This window comes from Panthera onca, chromosome F2, assembly GCF_046562875.1.
Source record: "Panthera onca isolate mPanOnc1 chromosome F2, mPanOnc1 haplotype 2, whole genome shotgun sequence".
Taxonomy (NCBI): Eukaryota; Metazoa; Chordata; class Mammalia; order Carnivora; family Felidae; genus Panthera; species Panthera onca.
In genome coordinates this window covers 73,468,924-73,492,947 of record NC_138356.1, presented here as the reverse complement: position 1 = coordinate 73,492,947, position 24,024 = coordinate 73,468,924, and the positions used below count along the sequence as shown (strand labels likewise).

General features: G+C 46.7%; 1 pseudogene; it reads left to right on the top strand.

Annotated features, from left to right (window-relative positions):
* The first annotated feature begins 12,768 nt into the window (after positions 1-12,768).
* On the top strand, positions 12,769-15,259 carry LOC132664683 (large ribosomal subunit protein uL11 pseudogene; annotated as a pseudogene).
* The last annotated feature ends 8,765 nt before the right edge of the window (positions 15,260-24,024 follow it).

Here is a 24,024-nt window from a genome sequence, read left to right as displayed (position 1 = left end):
GACCATTGAACGGGTTCCTGAAGGTTGGAAATTTGCCCACGTGCGATGGATGCTGCTGCATTGGATGCAGTGACTCCTATTTCTGTCTTGCTCATGAAGTAGATGGTCTGTCTCTAGGCACCTCCATGGCTCTTCCAGTCCTGCTCCATTCTCCTTTCTTTGGTGGCTGGCCAGTTCTGTCAATCACCCCCACCCTGAATTTCACAGGGGAGTTTTACTGTGGTTTTGCTGATGATTCTCCCTCTCGTTCTGTACTTTGCTCTGGGTGCCCCCAAGGATCACGGACCAGGCTCCTGACGGAATCTCTTGGGCCGGATTTCCTTCTTGATTCAATCAGAAGCCTTCCCTTATCAAAGACCCTGGAAGTGCTGCTTCCCTGAGCAGAGGATTACAGGCAGGCCAGTAGTTGAAGCCAGAAGGGGCTGACACCGTGACTGGTGCATTTAGCACGCTGAAACAGAGACAAAGCAGAAATCTGAAGCCGTGCTTTGTAGATCAAGTATCTGTGAAGCACAAAGAAGAAATCTGTAGCCCCTGCCTCTTAGGTAGCTTACTTAGGTTTCTTTGTAAGAATGAAGGAATACGTGTCTTTTCACAACTCTACTCCCTCTCATCGGTTATTTCTTGCTTGCCTCCTTCATCCTAAGGAAAGGCAGTATAATCGCTTATGGATAGGTGGCAGAAACTAAATTACAGGGAAACAAAATTGGCCAAATCCCTGTGCAACAACCTTACAATTAAAGCAACTCTAGAATTAGTTAATGGGATTTGTGCTTCTCCGTTTATAGATGAGAACATGGTGGCCCAGAAAGGAGAAACGGCCTACCCAAGGTCACAGTCAATTAGTGGCGAAGCTGTGAATCAAATCCAGGTCTGCTGACTCTTCGGGGTCCTTCGAACCTCACACCGTAGGCGTATTTGGAGGGTTGGATGGCAGAGGTGAGGGAAGACTCCTGGCTCGAGCTATTTGCATTTGGCAGACTCTCTTGGTGTTTTCTGTTGACTCAGTTCCGGGACGAATTTCCTCCTGCCTTTCCTCAGCCTTGGTTTGGGCCAGCTGCGGGTCCCCACTGTGAGGTGGCCACGTGGAGCAGGTGGGCCAGGCATTTTCATTTCATAGTCCATTAGCTCTTGGCAGAGTAACTTTTTTTTGTATCCTTGGCCTCCCAGGTCTTAGATCACCTGCTAGGTTGGCGTAGGAGGCTATGGTCTGGGAATCTGATGCACAGATCCAGCTAATGGGGCTGGATTTGGCTTCGTAAAACTTTCCGTCGGCTGCTGAGAACCTCACTCAGAGATACTTTGTCCTGGTTTTGATATTTTTCCCTCCTACAAGTTCTTGTTCACACACTATTCTTCAAGGTGAGAAAGATACAGGAGACAGAGGTAGACTGAGAGACGGGAAGGAGGTATAGAGTTAGGGAAATATAGGAAGACAAAGAGAAACAGAATCAGTGAAACACAGGGACCGTGCAAGATGAGAGAAGAGCCAGAGGGGCCAGAAAGGCAGGGAAAAAAAAACCAGAACGATTCAGAGGGAAGAGAAAAGGAGAAGGAGGCATCAGTGGGAGAAATGCAGAAGAGAAGATCATGTTATAGAACACAGCTAAGAGAATCTAAGCAAACCCTTTCATGGTGTCAATAGGAGATAAATTTCCCCAAGGGAAACACTGAGCTAAGTCTCAGAGCCAGTTTCAGAACTCAAGCTGCCTAGTTCTTTCGCTGGAATGCACTTGGTTCCTTGCAACCAAAGATGCCCAACAAATATTGTACTGACTAAATAAATGAGAGCTGAGATGGTCAAGGGACTGTAGCCATGTCAAATGAGACATATTTAAAATTGGTAATAGGCTGGAGAAGAGAAGTTTCCAGACCCCGTGACCAGTGACTTGAAATGTTTGAAGGGCTGCCATTTGAATAGTGATTAGATTGGATATGTGTGTGCTTTCGGGATCAAACCAGGACCAGCGGGTGAAAGCCGCAGGTACATGGATTTGGGATCAAAATAAATGGTCTACGCATCCAGAGAAGCACATGCTTCCTAGCGGAAGGCTTGTAAGAAACATCTGAACTTCCGTGTGGCAGGAATGTTACAGCGGGAATCGAAGCAGTAATATGCAGCGAAGGCAAATGGTTTTGTTGGGCAATTTCTACCCAATTCTGAAGACTCCTAATCAGTGATCATCTATGGACAGGCCCTCTGTACGTCTCCTGAAACGGGATACGGAAGGGTGTGTGTGTGTGTGTGTGTGTGTGTGTGTGTGTGTGTGTGTGTGTGTGTGTGTTGGACTGTGTGTGGTCAACGTGGCAGGCATCACAATCTCCTTCCTTGAACAGTTCTGGGTAGATTTTTACCAGTGAGAGGAACTTGGGCAGCATTTGGAAGGCGGAAATGAAAAGGGCGTTGTTTTCTGGAGGCTGTGGTGGTCGTATTTGCTGGTTGTGCAGACTTCTGCGAGATCTCCCACTTCAGAGCTCTGGGATAAAATGCAGATTCCTGAGCCCCACTCCAAACCTATTAAATCAGAATCTTAAAGTCTGAGAATTTCTTGGAAGGGAAGAGTCTAGATCCGGAGTAGAATTCTGTTGTCTAGACCTTCTGTATTTGAGGTGTGGGAGAAAAGGCAACTCAGGAGTGGGAGAAAAGGCAACTCAGGAGTGGCTCAGGAGAATACTGATGGGCACCAGGTGCCTGAATTCCTGTGCAAAACAATCATCAGTCCTGACAAGAACCCCCCAGGCAGGGATGTCAGCCTATGAGGCCTAGGTTTGAATCCCGGATCCTCTGTTTGCTGTGTAAACTCGCACAATTCCTTAGCGTCTCTGTTCTTGTTTCCTCTGTAAAGTGAGGAGAGTAGTGTCCAGCTCATGGGATTGTTTACTCTGCCCCATTTATTCATCCGTCAAACATTCATGGAGTACCTACGATGTGCCAGGCCCTGCAGTCTAAATTACAGGTACCATTGCGTTTTCATTTGGTCTACCATGGGGTGGTTCTAAAGTTCAAATATAACAGTATTTGTGTATTTCCAAATTCAGAATGCTATTCAGAATGATGAGCACTACAGATTGTTCAGCACATTTTCACATCCCCTTTCTTTTGGACATAGGTCCTACACCCCGCAACTCAAGGGTAGGCACATGATTCAGCCTTGGCTAATCCTCAGGCACCATTCTCTTGGCCATAGTGATCGGATTAGGGTGGACAGGTGACTCAAGCAAGACCAGTCAGATATATTCTCTGGGGGTGTTGCATGGACATTGGGAGAAAGATGTTTCCATTCTCTTAGAGTTGCCAAGCTGGGAAGAAAGAAGTCTGGGATGTTAGTGCCATATTGTCACCACATAAAAAAAAAAGCTGGCCCGTAGGATGTGTTGGAGGAAGGAATTTCCCCTGAATGTATGCGTGGCCTTTCTCCACCCTTTACTCATTCTGCTAGACTGAGTCATGTGACTGGTAGGTGTGGGAAGACTGAGCAAAAGAAATCCCGTTTTGAGGATAATTTTTTTTTTTAATTTTACTTATTTTGAGAGAGCACACACACGCATGCACTCAAGAGCAGAGGAGGGGCAGAAAAGAGAGAAAGACAGAGAGAATCCCACGGAGGCTCCTCGTGGTCAGTGGGGAGACCGACACGGGGCTCGAATCCGGAACAGTGAGATCGTGACCTGAGCCGAAACCAAGTGGGGCGCTTACCCAACTGAGCCACCCAGGTGCCCCGGGCATAATTTTTTAACTCAGAGGCAGTTTTTAAAAAAGTATTTGCTAGTAAAAATTGATATGAAGTTTTTGGAAGGCATTTAAATATAAAAACTAGACATATTTTCTTTTATTTAAAAATTTTTTTTTAATGTTTATTTTTGAGAGAGAGAGAGAGAGAGAGAGAGAGAGAGAATGTGAGCAGGGGAGGGGAAAAGAGAGGGACACAGAGAATCCCAAGCACACTCCATGCTCAGTGAGGAGCCCAACACGGGGCTCGATCTCATGAACCATGAGATCATGACCTGAGCCAAAATGGAGAGTCTGACCCTTAGCCAATGAGCCATCCAGAAATTTGTGTTATAAAACAAATGCATGAAATTACATATGCACAACATTACCCTAAAATATTCAGAGTTCCAAAATTAAATCTTGTATGCCACTGGAGTTCTCATGATATAGTTTGCTCAGTTCCTTCCGTGCTTTATTCTACATAAACATCAAGGTCTTAATGCTTGTAAGCTCTGTTCTCAGCAATTACCTACCACTCTGAAATATGGATGTTTGGGCCCCCCGTTTGTTAATGCTTGGATTGAACGTTGCCAGGTTATTTTGAACAAAATCAACCAAAGTTTAAAGGTCTTTCAAATTGCACAAAATCCAATTGATTGCACAAATAGTTCTGCTGAATTATTTTCCTTTTACATTTAATATTAACTCATGAAAAAAGCCCCTCTATCCTGGTCACTCTTCTTGTGGGTCTCTCAATTTTCTTAATTACAAAAGAAAGTAAAGCCTTGTTGAATCACTATGTTGCACACCTGAAACTAATGTAACATTGTGTGTCTACTATACTTCCGTTAAAAAAAAAAGACCTTGAAAGAATTCCAAGGTTTTTTGTTGTGAAAACGTCTAAAAAGGAACACTGAGTTGAAAAAAAAATGCATTATTTGGAAAAAACTGATTAAAGTACATGCGTATATATGAAATTATTTACTCTTTATCTTAATTTTCAACGTTTACATAATAGAGAAGTGATTTTAATGGACACGGTATAAATTACCTTATAAACTTATAGACTTATTTTCTGCAAATGAGTTTTCAAATAGAATCATTTAATGTCTAACATTTTTTAGTTCCTTTTTTAAAAAGTTTATTTATTTATTTTGAGAGAGAGCACATGAGTGGGGAGGGGCAGAGAAAGAAGGAGGGAGAGAATCCCAACCAGGCTCCACGCTATCAGCACGGAGCCCGATGTGCCACAGGTCTAACCTATGAACCCTGAGGTTATGACCTGAGCCAGAATCACGAGTCTGACGCTTAGGGGCACCTGGGTGGCTCAGTGGGTTAAGCATCCGACTTTGGCTCAGGGCATGATCTCACAGTCCCTGAGTTTGAGCCCCACCTCGGACTCTGTGCTGACAGCTCAGAGCCTGGAGCCTGCTTCCAATTCTGTGTCTCCCTCTCTCTCTGCCCTTCCCCTGCTCATGCTCTGTCTCTCTCTGTCTCAAAAATAAAAATAAAAACATTAAAAAAAAAAGTTGTATTTTGTGTGTGTGTGTGTGTCACTGTTTCACTCCGTGTTGCCCTGACAATAAGGGGTCTACCTCATGTAATGATACTATGTGAGAAAAACCAGGAAAAAAAACTTGCAAATGAACCAACTGGTAATTCAAGATGGAGATGCCTGTGGTCTAATTAGCCTTCTCTTGGGGGAAGGTCTGGGGAGGGGTTTGGAAAGGTCGTAGACGAAGAGCGAGATCATAGAGAAGAGACGATGACTTATGTACCGAAGGGTTGAATGGGAAAGGGAGATGGGGGAGAGAGGGAAATAGACATACCAATATACTGTAAATCCGTGGGCTTTAATCTAGATTCCGGTCAGATTCAGGGTTAGTCCAAACCGTGTAGCCTAGCTCCTTCACTAGCCTCACTGCTTGGAAGGAAATGCGTCACTAGTGATCCCCAGGGGACGCTCATTTTCCTGGCATCAGAGCTCAGGACCAGGGGGACAGACTCTTCTGTGGATCGCTTGCTCCCTCCCTGCTGCAGAGGGGCGGGCCTACCAGAAAGAGGGAGGATCGGGGGGTCTCCCTCCTATGCGGCTCTGATACTTTGCAGCTCAGGCAGAAACCTATGAGTAAGTGGTTACCTGGGGCTGGAGAGAGAAAAATTAAGACCTCAAGGAAATCACACTGGAAAATGTGCTTTAAAATTAATTTTGAGGGGCGCCTGGGTGGCGCCGTCAGTTCAGCGTCTGACTTGGGCTCGGGTCACGATCTCATGGTTTGTGAGTTCGGTCCCTCCCTGCATCAGGCTCTGTGTGGACAGCTCAGAGCCTGGAGCCTGCTTGGGATTCTGCGTCTGCCCCTCTCCCGCTGGCACTCTGTCTCTCTCAAAAGTCAGTAAACATGAAAACTAGGATAAAATTAATTTTGAAAAAAAAAAATAATTTATTCCTTGGCTCGCGGGGACTCATTCTTCTATGAGTTAAATAAGTTAAAAAAAAATATATGTGTATACAGTGCTTTCAAGTTGGTGACACACTTCCACGCATTTGGTTTGTATAAAATCCTTGTGAGAAGCACGTTATTTTGTAAGGTGGAAGACGAACCGAAGGCGAATGTTACTCGACCCGCTCCTACTGCGCTGCTTCTGACAGTTCTTTGTCCTTTTTCTCTTTTTTCCTAAAAGCAATTGCAATCTTCTCCTTCCATCTCAAACCTTTGGCTCTCCTGTCCTCCCTTCGCATTCAACGATGGCCTTGTCTTCGCCTGTAGGACACGCGAGTGGATATCCGAGAAGGTCTTTAATTTCTTGCCACTGAGCTTGCACATTTCTCCTCGTCTGTGTGTCCCTTCCCTGAAGGGTGGCCTCGGGGAGGACTCAGGCTTCTCTGTGTTCAGTTTCTTCACCTGTAAAAGTGGGCCGTAGGGGTAGCTACTTTGTGGGGTTATTGTGACCAGATTAGTTAATTCAGATAATTCCTTTGTAGTTAATTATTGCCCAGTTATATCGCCTGCGAATTATTCTTCATGGAGATACGATTTGCATAGGGGACCCGGAACAAAATTGAAGAGTCCAATCTGAGGAAGTCTGGCAAATGTATGTGTCCAGGTAGCCATCGCCCACGTCAAGATAAGGAATGTTCTCGTCGCGACAGGAAGCTCATTTGTTCCCCTTCAAAGTCACTTTTCCTCTGCCACCACCCCCTCCCCTTCTTTAACCTGGTCCTCAGGCTGCCTCAGGCACCTGCTGTCCTGCTTTCTATGCGCAGATGAGTTGTGTCTGTTTGTGAACTTCGTGTAAGTGGAATCACACAGCACACAGTCTTTTGTGTCTGGTTTCTTTTGCTCAAGTGTAATCTTTGTAAGACTCGTCCCTGTTGCCGCATGGGGCCGTGGTTCATCCGTTTTAATTGCCACGCAGTGTTCTTTTATACGGATACGCCAAAGTTCACTTCCCATTCTGCTGGCCGACATTTAAGGTATTTTCAGGTTTTGGCTGTTATGAAAAATGTCGTCGTGGACATTCTTGAATAGGTCTTTTGTGGATCGTATTCATTCATTTCTCCTGAGTGTGTCCCCGGGAGAGGAACTGTCTGGCCAAGGTAAATGTCTTAATTCAGGCTGTTATAACAAAGTACTATGGGCAGGGGGCTTATCAACAAAATAACCTATATTTCTCACAGTTCTGGAAGCTGGGAGTCAGGGTGCCCATTCTGGGGAGGTCCCTCTTACATGGTGCAGATGGCCAACACCTCACTGTGTCCTCCCAGGGAGAAGGGGAGGGATCTCTCTGGGGTCTCGCTGGCAAGGGCACTCATCCTGTGCATGGGGGCTCCACCCCCCACCCCCTGACCATCTCCCAGAGGCCCACCTCCAAATGCTGCCACCTTGAGGATTAGGTTTCAACAAAAGAAATTTGGGGGATACAGGCATTCAGGCTACAGCAGTCCGGGTATGATCACTTCACTGGAATTCCCAAATAGTTTTTTTTTTCTTTTTAAATTAATCTATTTATTTTGAGAGAGAGAGAGAGAGAGAGAGAGAGAGAATCCCAGGCAGGCTCTGCACTGTCAGTGCAGAGCCCGACACGGGGCTCAAACCCATGAACTGTGAGATGACATGAGCCGAAACCAAGAGTCGGACGCTTAACTGACTGAGTCACCCAGGCGCCCTTTCCCAAATGGCTTTCTAAAGTGGTTGCACCTCAGTAAGTTTTAGCCACTATCAGCCCCCCGCCTTTCTCTGTTCCCTTCTCTAAGAGTGGATGGAACGACTCTCCCTTTCGTGGTCATTCCTGTCTCCCCAGGACTCTGCCTCCCCAGTTCCTTGGGACGTCACCATCAGAAAATCATACATTCTCTGCTGTGTCACTGCCTCATTTCTTTATCTCTACTCAAGCCACACCGATCTGGGTTTCTCTTTTGCTACTTCTCCAAAAGTCCCCTTTCCAAGGCTAGCAGTGACTGCGGTAGGTACGAAGTCTCGACCTTTTATCAACGTTTGATGCTGACCATCATCCTCTCCCGGTTTTTTGACATCTTGGTTTTCTTCCTATCACACTCCTCCTCCTCTGCATCTCCTCCCCCTCCTCCCCCTCTTCCATTTCTGTCCTCAAAATTGTCTTTGTCTTTTTCCCTCTTCTGTTCCACCTGCCTGTCAGCTGAATATTGCTGTTCCCATGTTCTGCTTTGGGACTTTTTCTCCTTTGCTGGTGAGCTCCTCCTTGCTGCTGACTCCTAAGTCCGTGTCTCCAGCTGTCTCTTTCCCCGAGCACCAGATGTGCTGCTTACGCATCTGCAGGTGCTGTTTCACAGGCACCTGAAACCAAGCAGCGTTGAGCCATATTGTGAAATATTGAGCACAGTGATGATTCATGAAGATTATGGAAGGGTCAAGTTGCCCAGAGATGAATCCTAGCTCTCTCTCTCTCTCCCCCTTGCTGTTTAACCACGGTTAAGTGACCGACAACATAACAATGAAACCGTGCGCTCTGAAGCCAGATCGCCAAGGTTCAAATCTCAGTTGTGTCCGTTTGTCATGGTTTACCAGATTAAAGCCTTTGTCATGCTTCCTTATAATTCCTTATTTAATTAGTTTCCTAGCTACTTTGTTGGGAATGAAGATCAGTGAGGGAAGGGATCAGAACGTCCTGTTTACCATTATATTCCCAAGGTCAAGCATAGTGTCTCTCACATAATAAGCTTTGAAATGTACTCGGTTGATGGAAAGGCTGAATAAACAAATAAATGGCTTGGGCTGGCAACAATGGACGTGCCGTGGAGATTTAGACAGTGACCCTTCTGCAAGTGACCTGACTGCTAATGAATATGCATCTACAGTGATATATTATTACTAGGTACTTGAATTATTTCCAGGTTTCTACAAATATAGAATAAGCTGATAGGGGCATCTTTCTACCACGTTCAAACGTTTTCCTTTTTTATTTCTTCTTTGGCATGGCGTCACCACGGTAGAATACTCAGCCAAGAATTCTAGGGTAATTTTAACCTCTGGTTATATAACAAAATACTTTTATGACCAGAAATGAGCCCCTTTTTTCCCATGGACATTTGGGCCTTTGCCTCTAAGTAAGCATTGGCCTCTAAGGCCCATAGTCTCTTCCTTCAAGAACATGGAGATTTACACGCAGGACCCTGAGAGTCTTTTTATCCTTGTTGTCTCCAAGAATAAAAAGAAGGCCTTAAATTAAAGTGGTAGACATCTCTTTTGAACCAGAGGAATACCGGCTTGATTGTAAAGGAAATAAAATATTAGATTTGTAGTTTGAGACCCCTAGAGAGAACTGAAATAATGAAAAGGAGATTACCAGGAAGTCTTCTGTATGAAAAAGCAGAACCGGATGCATTTTTAAGGTTCCTGAGAGTGACTTTGGGAAGATAAGGATAATGACTATAATTGATTGCCACTTATTATGTTCCAGGCACTGTGGTAAGTGCTTCTCAGGCACTATTTTCTTAGTCCTCACAAAATGCAGCTGAAGTCAAGAGCATCAGTCAGCCATGTCTATCCACCTGGTTCTGCAGACCCTGTCCTGCCCATCTCTGTCTCCTGAAGGCACCCACCAGCACGTGGGCACCCATATTTGGATTATGGATGGGGGTAGGGAGTCCCTCTTCAGTCATAAGCCTACATCTCTTTCTGCAGTCCAGCTTTCACCAACACCTTGTTCAAGTTCCAGACCTTTGTGTGGCCAGTAGTAATGTTTTCCGAATATACGGTTTTCCATTTGACTATATTTGCAAGTGTGCTCTCAGCACGGAACTCTGGGGAAAGTGGGTGAATGGCACGTTTTAGGCCTCAAAACCACACCCCGTCCCCCTCATATCCCTGGGAAGTTAGTTCTTTTACTGGGTACCTGTAGTTTGGTTGTTGGTTCCCAATTTAAAAATCAATTCAAAAAATGGAAAAAAAAAAACATCGAAGACAGTCCACCCCTAATTTCCTATTTTATGAGATGTGGAGATGTGCTTGAGCCCATGCTCGTGGGTCCTCAGCAAAGCAGGGACCAGGTCACAAGCCCCCCACCTCAAATGCAGTATTCTTCCGGTCAAGTGCAATCTTCTCAAGACCTCAGCCTTCCCAAGATTCTCAGTGCCCAGGCACCTCCCTTTCTTCCCCACGCGTCTAATCAGAAGCCAGTTCTGAGTGTGGAAGCAGCAAAGAATCATTGTAAAGCATCTTGGTCCACACCCTTGTCACATTAAACAGACACATAAGGTATTGCAATGTTCCAGGTACTGTTCTAAGCACATCACAGATGCTACTTTCTTAAATTCCCAAATAAGCCTCATGGAATAGACTTTACTATTATCCCTGTTTTATAGATGAGGAAACTGAGGCACGGAGAGATTGAGTGTTGGCTCAAGGTTATGGAGCTGGTAAGCCATGGAGTCAGGATATGTACCCAGAGAACGTGTGACACCAGAACCCCTCAGCTGGATCACGGATTCTGCTGCTGTCATAGGTTAGGAAACACTTCCAGGCTGTGGAAGTGGCTTCCGGAATCCATTGGTGAGTTGGGGGCACGGCAGAACCCTCACCTCCTGATCCAGAGCTCTATCTTTGCAGACCTTCTCAGGTTATCTTCTCTGACTGTTCTGTTTTTATTCTTTAAATTTTTTTTAAAATGTTTTTATTTATTTATTTTTTTGGAAGAGAGAGACAAAGCATGCGCAGGGGAGGGGCAGAGAGAGAGGGAGACACAGAATCCCAAGCAGGCTCCAGGCTCTAAGCTGTCAGCACAAGGCCCGACGCAGGGCTCGAACTCACGGACCACGAGATCATGACCTGAGCCGAAGTTGGACGCTTAACCGACTGAGCCACCCGGGCGCCCCAGTGTTTTTATTCTTTAAATGACAAGTGGGATTCAACCACCGGGAAACTCAGGATCGTTTTTCAATGTCTCACCTTTATTTATGTTTTTAAGGAAGGAGAGTTAAAAAGAAAGTCAGCAGTCTGGAAAATGAAACATTCTGCCCTTGCCTCCCGAACACGACCAGGCCGAGCTGTAACTCAAATCACTCTTTGTACTGCTTGGTCATCAATCCCTCCGAACTGAGTTCGTGTTAAAATTAATGGGAGAGCAGTGTCTGGTCTTGAACCACAGCGAACCAACCAATCTGACCGCTGAAAACACCTCCCGCCCTTCATTTCTGATGCTGACACAGAGAGAGATGATTTATTGCCACCGAAAGGTCCTATATACCCCGCGCCATGCAGCAGTCTCCTTTGCTCCAGAACGTGAAACAGGTTGTTTTGCCTTCCTTATTCTTTGCTTCTTTCTGGACCGAGAGGCCAAAGGCCCACGTTCTCCCCTGGGCTCGGCCACTAACTTACTATGTAACCAGAGCTGAGGCATTTTATCACCTGCAGCCTTGGTTTTCTCACTCATAAACCCAGGAGTATAACGCTGCAGCCACATTTACGGGCACCCTTAGGATTGCTCCCTTGGTGTTTCCTGAGGTATGGCTCAGGTCTCGCTGTTTCCACAGCCCACAGACTCAAGGCTAATATGTGCTCTGACTGACCGCTGGAGCATAGCATACAAAGGCCTGTTGAAGCATCTTGGCCAAAACTACTAAATGATATGGTGGTGGGGCTGGCAATGAATTGTGAGTTCCTAGGACGGCTGAAACATACTAACACAGACGGGGAGGCTTAAGACAACAGACACTTACTCTTTCACAGTTTGGAGGTTAGACGTCTAAACTCAAGATCTGGGGAAGGCTACATTCTCTCCAAAGGCTCTGGGGGAGGATCTTTCCTTCCTCTTCCTCACTTCTGGTGATTGCTGGCGACCACTGGTGTTCCTTGACTTGTCGATACATCGCTTCGATCTCTTCCTCCAACGTCCATGACTTTGTCCCTGCGTGTCTCCTCTTTGTCCGAATTTCCTCTATTAGGGGGACATCGGTCATCAGAATCGGGCACATCCCAATCCAGCATGATCTCATTTGATCTTTTTTACACCTGCGAAGAAAGTATTCATTTCCAAATAAGGTCACGTTCACAAGTACCAGGGCTGGGAGTTGAGTCTGTCTTTTCTGAGTGGTACAGTTTAACTCACAACAGAGGAGGACCCAGCGTTCCTGCTCCAATATTTGTCAGGAGGGATGAAAAAGACGGCACAGAAACCTAAAACAAATATGTTAGAAGCGATTTTTGGCCGAAAAGCAATCACAATGAATAATGTAGCTGATACTTACATGGTGCTTCTGATGGGTGTTTTTAAGGCATCCTTTTTTGTTGTTCTTTTTCCTTTTCAAAACCAAAACGAGGTCAGCAAGGCAGGTGTTATAATATCCATTTTACAGATAAAGAGGTTCAGGTGCGTGGATTTACTACGGACGTCTTCCGGGCACATTTCTGTGTGGAGCTGCTGGTGGGGAGAGTTGGAGTGAGAGGACAAGTGAATCAGAGCTGAGGGAAAAATATAAAGTGATACCAGAGAAGGTCCTTGCCTGGACTAAAGATAAGGTATCCCCAGGGCTTTGGAATTATCCAGAAACCCAATGAGGTCAAGGGCAGTGTTGCCGCACCTGCACTTTTGCTTGCAAAGAGCTTATGAGGTTTTTGAGACAAATCTCTTGTGTCTGAGGCCGGTTCTCAGCCATTGCCACCAGCTTCTCTCTTGTACGGACTCCTATGCGGAAAAGATGAGATGCTATCTGTAGAAACATAGCTTGCAACGTTGACCCTCCGTTGGTGTCTTGGAGCATAGCTGGTAAACAGTCTCTACGTGGATATGAAACTTTCCAGAAAGGAAAGAAGGGCTCATCGTGCCTAACTGGTTTGTACAGGAACTGGGTGTATGCTGAACACCTGCTTTCTTTCTGGGAGTCTGGAATTCCGGTATGTGCCGGGCAGAGGATGCCTGTGTGACCAACGTTGGTGACCGAACTTCCAATGAGCGTCCGTGGAAGACAGCACTTCACACGTGTTGTCACATGCCTCCTACTTGTCTCTGGAGAAATTAAGCATGTCTTGTGCCACCCCACTGGGAAAGGGCTCTCGGAGGCTTGCAAGGGATTTTCCTTTTGACTTTGCACCGCGCGCGTTCTCTTTTTTTGGCCAAGTTTGCGTTGTATCCTTTCACTGTAATAAATCTTCGACGGGAGTACACTTTTGGCCTTCGGCTTGGAGGAGGTGAAGGTGCAACTCTCTTCGGTCGTCCAGAATCTGGGTTCATCCGACACCAGCCGCCTCCACCATGCTGCCTGAGTTCGACCCCGATGAAATCAAAGTTGTTTACCTGACGTGCACTGGTGGTGAAGTAGGTGCTGCGTCGACCCTGGCTCTGAAGATCGATCGGCTCACTGGTTCTGTCTCCAAAAAAGCTTGGTGATGACATCGCCAAGGCAACCGGTGATTGGGAGGGTCTGAGGATTACAGTGAAACTGACAATTCAGCACAGGCCGGCTTGGATTGAAGTGGTGCGTTCTGCCTCTGCCCTGTTTATCAAAGCCCTCAAGTTACCGCTGAGAGACAGAAAGAAGCAGAAAAACATTAAGCGCAGTGGAAATACCGCTTTTGATGAGATTGTCAACATTGCCCAACAGAGGCAGCACTGATCTTTAGCCAGGGAACTCTCTGGAAACATTAAAGAGTTCCGGGGCACCGCCCAGTCTGTGGGCTGCAACGTTGATGGCCGCCCCCCTCATGACATCACAGATGACATCAGTAGTGGTGCCGTGGAATGCTCAGCTAGTGAAGGAAAATATTTCAGTAAAGGATCATTTGGCAATGAAAGAAAAGAAAGAAAGAAAGAAAGAAAGAAAGAAAGAAAGAAAGAAGAAGGAAAGAGAAGAAAGAAAGAAAGAAAGAAAGAAAGAAAGAAAGAAAGAAAAGGGAAGGGAAGGGAAGGGAAGGGAAGGGAAGGGAAGGGAAGGGAAGGGAAGGCAAGGGAAGGGAAGGGAAGGGAAGGGAAGGGAAGGGAAGGGAAGGGAAGTACAACTGTTTGCTGAGTCTGCGGGTCTTTTCAGCCAATCGCTGAACCTAGGCGTGGCCTTGGGATCTCCACCACGATTCCCTCCATCTTCGTGCCTAGGACAGTCTCTTCTCCCTCCCTACCACTCTGTCTTTCTGCAAGATCTTTGAGGAAAAAAATGGCTCCGGCTGGAAGTCCGTCACTACAGATGGTACCTGACACACACTAGCTTGTTAGCTCTTCTGGCCAACGATGCATCCAGGGTTTGGGGTGGTTTTGTCACGTGTTTTGTTTTTTTATGAATTAATGCAGGGAAATGTCTTTCTGAGGAAAGACGAGCTGCTCTTTGCTCTGGTTTTAGTTTGGCTGAGAAGACAAATCTTTTTTTTTTTTTTTTAAGCTTATTTATTTATTTCGAGAGAGAGAGAGAGCAAGAGAGGGGCAGAGAGAGAGAGAGAGAGAGATTGAGAATCCCAAGCAGGCTCTGCGTTGTCGGGAGTGTGGAGCCAGATGCAGGGCTCGAACTCATGAACCACGAGATCATGACCTGAGCCGAAATCAAGAGCTGGACGCTTCACCGACTGAGCCACCCAGGCACCCCTGAGAAGAGAAGTCTTAAAACAGTTTGGTGAACAAAATTGTGTGAGAAACATTATATGCGTGTGTGTGCGCGCACAGACGGGCACACACAGGGTTATAGACGTGTGTATATTTCACGTACATTTCTCTATCACCACCTATGTGTCTTCCCACTGCTACACTTGCCACCATCTCTGCATTCGTGACCATCACTTGCACCAACAAACTGGCTCCATCATCAGCCTCCGGCTCTCAGGGCCAAGGTCTCACATCGTTCCTGGCGTGCAGTCTCCCCCCACAGCTGCCGCCATGTCCGTTAACACAACCGATACCCCTCCCCCTGCCACCGTCATTGCCAGGGCCATCTTCCCCACGGGCCCCCACCGTCACCACCTGTGCCAACGCCCCTCTTCAGTAGCAGCATTTCCTCTGCCACCGTCTTGTCGCCACCACCCCCCTCCCTGGCCCTCCGGTAGCACGGTTCATGCCACGTTGTTCTTGCTCATTCCGTCGGCCACTATTTAACAATCGAATCGCCACTACCACCTTTGCGAACAAAGCCACCGCCATGACAACCGTAAAAACCGTTCACAAAAATACCAGCAGGGTTTTATTCTCAGAAAAAATTGTGAATTCTTTATCGTGATCCCAACTGGGCCAGTGCTTCTGTGTGATCGTAGGGGCAAGCTGGCCTCCGGTAATTGGTGCAGGAATGGAAAAGTACTGGAGGAAACAGAAAGAAGGAATTAACAGTTTCTCTCAGAATAGAAATCAGGCCCCATAATCAGCACAGTGTCCCTGTACTTGGACGTCAAAGGCACCGGTCGGGAATGTGTTGAAAATCTCGTAACAGCTGGCAGGGAATTTAAATCAAAACTCCTTTCATTCCCCGGACCTTGTTTGGTTTTCATGAAAACCTACACGTGTGAAGGAAACTTTAGCACTGTTGCTATTAAAAGGCAGTTTGGGACACCTGGGTGGCTCTGTCAGTTAAGCGTCTGACTTCTTGATTTCAGCTCAGGTCGTGATCTCGCGGTTCGTGAGTTCGAGCCCCGTGTCGGGCTCTGTGCCGGCAGCATGGAGCCTGCTTGGGATTCTCTCTCTCTCTCTCTCTCTCTCTCTCTCTCTCTCTCTCTGTCTCTCCCCCCACTCTCAAAATGAATAAACTTTAAAAACAACATAAAAAAATTAAAAGGCGGTTTAGCCAGTAGACGGGGAGGTAGGGTCCTGGAGGGAATGGTGGCTGTGGGGCAGCTTGTGGCTAACACACACCTGTCAGGCAAATAACATGCCTTGGCTCTAGCTTTCTCCCTGGCTGGACTTGGCCCCCTTTAGATAAGGGTGGTCCTTTGCTTTCCTGAGACAGAGCAGTTCTGGTGTCCAGAATCTAGGAAATTTTAATTATCCCCGTTCCCACTAACATAGCGAACTCAGCCTTGCCTACAGCTCCAAGAAGCATTTACAAGGATCTCGTGCAGGCCACGCCCTTTTCCACCACACAACGTCCACTCGGTTCCACTTACCCCATTCTTCCCCATCCCGCAAAGAAGCAGCTGGTTGTTCTTGGGAGACAGGAGCTGAGAGGAGACGGCTGCAGGGGTGGGCAGTTCTCCAAAATCCAGAGATGTTTCTTCCAGGGCTCTTGTCTGGATTTACAGCTGCTTCTGCAGACTACGAGAACCTCAGCCCAGGGCCACTGGAGCCTCGTTCCAAAGAGATCAAAAGATCCATCTGGCATGCTACCCTTCCCCATCCCCTTCCACCTTCCTTCCCCTCTTCATGCTGCAGGATCTTGAGCGTTGGATTGTCAAGAGGGGAGGTTTTTGTTTTTTTAAGTTTATTTATTTATTGTGAGAGAGTGAGAGCAGGGGAGGGGCAGAGGGAGAAGAGAGAGAGAATCCCAAGCAGGCTCCACACTGTCGGCATGGAGCCCGACGTGGGGCTCAAGCCCGTGAACCGTGAGATCATGACCTGAGCCGAAATCAAGACTCAGATGCTTCACCAACGGAGCCACCCAGGTGCCCCAGGAGGAGAGGTTTTAGGAGAAACTCTTTGGCTTCCAGGTTCCCAGGGGACTGAGTTTAAGGTTCCAGGTTTGACGGACATTTGTCCTGAATGCTCAGGCCCAGACTCCCTCTTGTGCATCATTTCACACCCTCGTGGGGACCTGAGTCCCGATGCGGCTACCAAACCACACTTTCAATCATTTTCATACCGGTGATGGCTCATCTCTTCAAGATTCCGGGTCTTTCCCTCTACCAGGATGCACTAGTTGGGTAACACGTTAAGCTACTTAGAAAAATAAATAAATAAAAAGCAAAGGATTTAAAACAAGACAAGACATTTATTCTTTTCTTATGGAACAGACAGAGGTGCGTGGTCCTGAGTCAGTGGGCAGTTCGGCTCCACAGGAACCTCTGCTCCCAGGGAACCTTCTGCCCTACCGACCTGCGGTTTCCCAGCTGCTGTCATTGCCCCGGGGTGGACGTTGTCTCCTCCTCCTCCTCCTCTACGTTCCAGTTCAAGGGCTTTTGTCTTCCAGGAGATGACCTGGAAGTTGTGCACTTCACTTGGGCTCCCCTCTTGTTGTCACAGGGCCACACCTCGTTGCCAGGGGGGGCGGGGAACGTAAACTTCCGGGTAGTCCTATTCCCAGCGGGGACCTAGGAGGTCCTCTCCCAAAGAGGAAGGGAAGGAGAATGCGCACAGACCAGGGGGTGCGGGTGCTACTTGGCAGAAGCTGCCCCATCACAGGGGTCTCTCCTCCATCTTTCTCTCTTGCTTTCCATCCTGCTGAGATGTCACTTTGATCGAATGAAGCTTCCTCTGACCACTCCCAGGCAGACCTTCCACGCCCCACCCCCTCGCTACCTCCGCTCCTGCGCTGCTCTGTTTCTACCCCTGAGACAGCAGTTTCCAAACCCGCTCAGAACTCATCTGTCTGTTGCCTCGCTCTCCCTCTGCGCCGTGAACGGCTTTGAGAACAGAGACCTCGCCTGATTCATCTCCGTGTTCCTATTCCTCTCACAGCGCTTGGCTCCTGGACGTGGTCAGCGGATTTATACGAGACAGAATGAATAATTCAAGGTGAGCCGAGGAACATCATTAAACAATACCGCTGTAGGGTTGCAAACAATAAAATGTTCGTTCAGATGGACTTTGGATAATTACCGCTCACATCCATGCAGTGTGTCAGTGGTTACCAGGCAGTTGCTTCCAAGTGGTGTTTCATTTGGATTCCCATCCTCCTCCATCAATCGCACGGTGAGGCTGACAGAGCATGTAATATTTCTGCCAAGGTACAGCTCAAGGAACCAAGGGTTAGAAAGTCCGAGACAGGTCTGTACAAGCCACACATCCAGCAAGCGGTGGGCCTAGAGGAGGAGCCAGATTTTCGCATTCGTAACCCAGTGTCTTTCATCGCTGAGGGTCACTTTCTTGACTAGGTCCATGGGACCCCAAGGCCCAGAGAGTTTCAGTCACCTCGGCAAGGCCAAAAGGCTCCCAGAACAATGCTTCGCATTCCTCCGAGGCAGTGTGGGTAGCTTGGGCTTTCAATGGAAGCACTCCGGATTCAAGATCGTTCGCTTTGTGTCCTTAGGTCGGCTCTGTCATCTGACCCTGAATTCACTTTTCTCTAAAGTAAGGATAGGATTCTCAATTATTGCCAGGATGAAGTGGGATTCAGGGAAGTGCCTTGGCATGCATAGTGTATTCAATTAAGGCCTGGCTATCCATCACATAATTACTGTTTTCCGAGAGCTGGAATCCAATTTTGATTCTCTTCAAAATAGTAATAATCTCTTGTATAGACAATTATAAGCCAGGCATTTTACACGCCCCCTTATAACAGCCTTTCCACTGGTGTCCTTGGAAGATAGATTGTGTGGTTCCTGCCACACCCACATTTCCTGAGGAAGGAATTGATCCTTAGTCGTTCCTCGAGCAAGAGGGACTGAATTCGGAACGCTGTTACCCTTTTCCTGACTGCGGTGGAGATGATACCTAATCAGATTCTCCTTCTCAGGAGGTTACCCTGCAAAGTTCAGGGAGGACCAGCAGTTGGTCATGGGGGAAAGGGAAGATGTGACAGGGGCAGGTAGAGGCCACTGTAGCTGAGATACGCTATTGTGTCCCTGGAGTGAAGAGTCGCGTGCTCTTGCTCTGGGGGTGACCACAGCCGCGTGGACTCTAGGGACCCTAGGGAATTAGGATGACAGAGCTTCCGTGGATTCTGAATGGTCTCCCCATTCTGCTCTTAAAGAAACCCCGGGATCCACAGTTATTCTTAGTCTCCTCCAGAAAGCTGCCTTCCTCCACCCCAGTTTTCTAAGCTTCCCTTTATCTGAAGCAAACTGAGGACATCTTTAGTTATTTTTTTTTTAACGTTTATTTATTTTTGAGACAGAGACAGAGCATGAATGGGGGAGGGTCAGAGAGAGAGGGAGACGCAGAATTCGAAACAGGCTCCAGGCTCTGAGCTGGCAGCACAGAACCCGACGCGGGGCTTGAACCCACGAACTGCGAGATCGTGACCTGAGCCGAAGTTGGACGCTTAATCGACTGAGCCACCCAGGCGCCCCCATCTTAGTTATTTTTTAATGAAGACACAAACACAGCCATTATGATTCTTTAAAGATCAGGGAAAATGCGATTCAGAGAGATTGGCTGTTGTCCTAGGGCTGTAAAGCCAGCTAGAGGCTGAGCTGGGATTCAGTCCAAGGTTCTTCTGGGATCATGATCTGTTCTCTTCAAACTGCACCATAAAACTTCCACTTGTGCAGTATCCCTGGATTATACATGGCCTGTGTTTTCCTTCTTGGTGAATTTTTAAAACGATAGCACTCATTTTCCCACTAATCAGAAAGGATATGAGATGAGATATGTGTGGGATAGACTTTAACATAAGAAAAGTGCAGGGGGGCGCCTGGCTGGCTCAGTCGGTGGGGCGTCCGACTTCGGCTCAGGTCATGATCACACAGCTTGTGAGTTCAAGCCCCGCATCAGGCTCTGTGCTGACAGCTCGGGGCCTGGAGCCTGCTTCGGATTCTGTCTCCCTCTCTCTCTTCCCCTCCCCTCTCAAAAATAAATAAATATTAAAAAAAAAAAGAAAAGTGCAGGAATGTGTCCCATGTACTTTGAGGGTGCACTTGCCCCTTCACATACAGAAGCTACGAAAGCATTATCAGCTGTAGTACACCTTATTTGAAGAAACTTCCAGAATTCATGGAGCATGACGGTGCTTTGACAGGGGTGTGGGGACGGACTCCTGCAGAAATGGTGGATAAGTGGATGGTTGCACATAAAATCTCTTTGGTCAGGACAGCATGTGGTCCATTTTTAGAGAATTCACTTCTTAAAGAAATGGATTCACGATTTGATGGGAAGAATTTTCACGTACAACTAAGATAAAAATGATGGAAAATCAGACTGTATTCAGAAAGCAATTTTATCAGTAAAAGCACAGCATCACTGGGGGTAAATAGGTCTTTTCACACTGGCTGGGAGTGGTGGGGGTGGGGAGCCATTTCCACTGCGGTTGAGAGAGAAGGTTTGGGATAGGACTGCCCAGGGTTGGGTCTCAGCTTTGCCTCTTGATTGTATGACTTAGGAAAACGATTTAACATCTCTAAACCTCATTTCTCTTGTAAGTGAAGTGTGACTAGTCACGGTAAGTACCATATAGGTGATGAAAAAAAGTGCTTAGCTCGGTGCCTCATACAAAGTGCCGTATAGATCACTAGTGAAGCCGTTTTATCTTTGCATTTTAATCATTTCTTCATGAGCGCTATTCTCACCAAATTATACCAAAACAAGCCTTCCTGGAGACCGTAGTGGCTGTGTCTTCCTTTTCTTTTTCTTTCTTTTTCTTTTTTTTTTTACATTTTATTTATTTTTGAGAGAGAGAGAGAGAGAGAGAGAGAGCGCAAGCACAAGTCAGGGAGGGGCAGAGAGAGGGAGACACAGAATCCGAAACAGGCTCCAGGCTCTGAGCTGTCAGCACAGAGCCCCATGCAGGGCTCAAACTCACAAACTGTGAGGTCGTGACCTGAGCCGAAGTCCGACGCTTACCCGACTGAGCCACCCAGGCGCCCCATGGCTGTGTCTTTTTTATGTCCCCTTCCCATTCCTCTCCCTCTCTCTCCCTCTTACCTTCCCTCCGTCTCTCTCTCTCTCCCCCTTCCTTCCTTCCTTCCTTTCTCTGTCTCTGTCTCTCTCTGTCTCTCCCCCTCCCTCCCTCCATTCTCTTCAGTCTTTTTCTTCTCCTTGCCTCTACCTTCTATTCAACTGGCTCAAATTTCCAGGGAGTCGTTCATGTCTTAGTGTGAAAAATGGTCCTTGGTCAGCAATGCTCTGCTGTAGCCTCTCATTTCACTCTTCCTAAAGTAGCTTAAGGCTTCTACCAGCCGGAAATAAGAATTTAAGATTGTCTCCAGAGTTGAAGTGGGAAATCAATACGTAATTAACAAGAGAACACATTCAAAGCCATTTTACAGGGACAGATTGTCAATCAGACCAAAAGATCTTGACTCCTAACAATTGAAAGCATCACAGAGACCCTGAAATTGTGTGACCTTTAACCGGTGCCTCCATTTCCCCTCCCCCAGGCCCCAGTAAACACGCTTCTAGTTGGTTTCTATGAGTCTGGCTATTAAAGCAAGTGGGAGAGAGCAAAAGAAACATAATTGTTCCGTTACTCGAGGCAAACAAAAGGGAGGGGCGCCTGGGTGGCTCAGTCTGTTGAGCGAGAGAGGCTTGATTTCGGCTCTCAGGTCAGGATCTCAAGGCTCTTGAGTTCCAGTCCCGTGTGGGGCTCTGTGCTGACAGTGAGGAGCCTGCTTGGGATTCTCTCTCTCCCTCTCTCTCTTCCCCTTACCAGCTTGTGCTGTCTCACGTTCTCTCCAAATAAATAAATAAACTTTAAAAAAAAAGAAGTGGGACAATGAAGGAAGAAGCTGCAGGCGTTACCGGTCCAAACCCTGATCGGAAGAGAGGGAGGGCTCGGTCCTGGGATTCCTTCTGCTTATACAAGGATCTGAGGGTATCCTCATTGCAAAGAGGAATGCACGAGGGTCTTATTTAATGCCATTAACCGTTCAGGCATATGAAAAAGGACTTGATACGGTTTTTTGGTCCTCCGGCAATGTTATTTGACTTTGCATGTGGCTTGCTTATGGAAGGACAGTGCTTCACCTCCCAAGTGTGTATCATTTCCATAGTAAGTAAGTTAATGCATATATGTGCTGGTTTTAGAGTGTGAGAGGAAGAGCATGTTCCACTGGGAGGGAAGGTGGGGGGGGGGCGTGTCCCTCCACGCTTGGTTCAGGGGCTTGCATATCCCAGGTATAGGAGACCCAGAGTTACGTGGTAGTCAATGGTTCAGTGCCTGTACCGTATTCAGAGAACCGTAGCTACCCCACACAGTGTTGTTCCTCAGATAGGGCCTCAGCTAAGCATCCAACACACACACACACACACACACACACACACACACACACATACACACACACACACATATATATGTATATACACACATATACATGTATATTTTTTTTTTCAGAGTCAAGACAAATAAATTGAATAGGATATAGGTCACCACTTTTTCTGGCTCTTTCTTTGGAGGATGGTACCATTTGCTGCACTTCCCCTAGGAACGCAGTATTGCTTTTGAGGCACGGTCTTGGCATGGAAAGGGAGCAGTTTCAGGATCTTCCATTTGGATAGTTATACCACAATGGGTCAGAAGACCAGTAGGAGGGTTTCGCCAGCTGCCAAATATGTATAACCCAGTTGTATATTTGGGACTCAGGGCAATGACAACCTGGATCCATTTGGCCAAATTTCACTGAACACCTGAATCGCCATAAATCTTGACGTTACCCTGTGAAGCATGTTGATGTTTGGGCCTGGTATCAGTGTCTGGACAGATATTTTGTCCAATAGTTATGGATAGTCTTTCCTCAAAGCATGGCTACTTTGGCAAATGGCCGCAGGTTCCCTCAGGGAGAGGGTTGGGGAATAGTTACTTAATATATATGTGGTAGAGTTGTAGAGTCCTTTCTCCATGAGACTCCACTTCCCTCTTCCATCAGTGGGCTCTGTGCCTTGAGTTAATTTAGATTGAGAAACTGGCTGAGGTGGGCAATTTTTTATATCAAGAGCTGTTGTTAGCTTTTGGGTCTCCATCTCTTGATTTTTCTGCTGATATATATATATATATATATATATATATATATATATATATAATATCATGCATATATATAATATATATAATATATAATATAATATATAATATATATATAATATCATGCATAACATATACATGTACATCCGTAACATATACATGATATGTATATAATTTGACAACACATGATATTATTTTTTTTATATTTATATATAAATTTATATGTATAAATTGATAACATGCTAGTCGGCACTCCATCTATCCACCTTGTAGGAAAAGCGTGAGTCTTACAAGTCAGGCACTCTGAAGGCCACTCAGCCTTGCTACTTGGCCTACAAGCATTAAGTACTGCCTCTTGGCCTCTTCCTTTCTGGGCTTCCATCATCCCCACTGATGTTAGAGAGCTCAGTTCCACGGCCACAGCCCCAGTGGGCAGCCGTGACCTCCAGCAGACAGCCACTGCCCGGTTTCCCGTCAGTGCATTGCTTACCTCCCTAACGAAGGAAGTGCACTCTGGGTTCTCCTGAGGAACAGTCAGATGTGGGCTTGCAGGCTTTATATAATAATTCCATTCTAGCGATCCTCCCTTCCTGAGCCTTTTCACTGTGTCTTCAATACCGTGACAAGGATGTTCCGGTTTCTCCACATCATTTACTAGAGTTTATTGTTAAGTCCAGGCTTTAAGACGCTCCCCTGTCCAACTGTTAGGACTTATTTCTAGCATCTTTCTGAAACATTAAAAATTTTGAGAAAAGCGTGATGGCCCCCAAGCCAATACTTTTTTTCTGCTGTGTCTTATATTTTTCCCACAAGGTACGTACAGCTGCCACAACGTTCACTGTGTTCCTTGGGATGTTGTGGATATACCTTGGAGAGTTATTGCAATTCTTTCGGTGTGTAGGGAATGTATTCCAAGAGTGGGGCTCACGGTTGTTGTTGGCTTTGAGGATCTCAGCAAAGCTGATGGTATTGTCTGGGGCACAGGACTCCCTATTGGGGGAGGAAAAGAGGGACTCTGAACAGGTGCATGAGGTTTCTGTCTGATATATTTGACAGAGTCTATGTTCTTTCCCAATACAAGGCAAGCATCATTTAGGTTACCAAA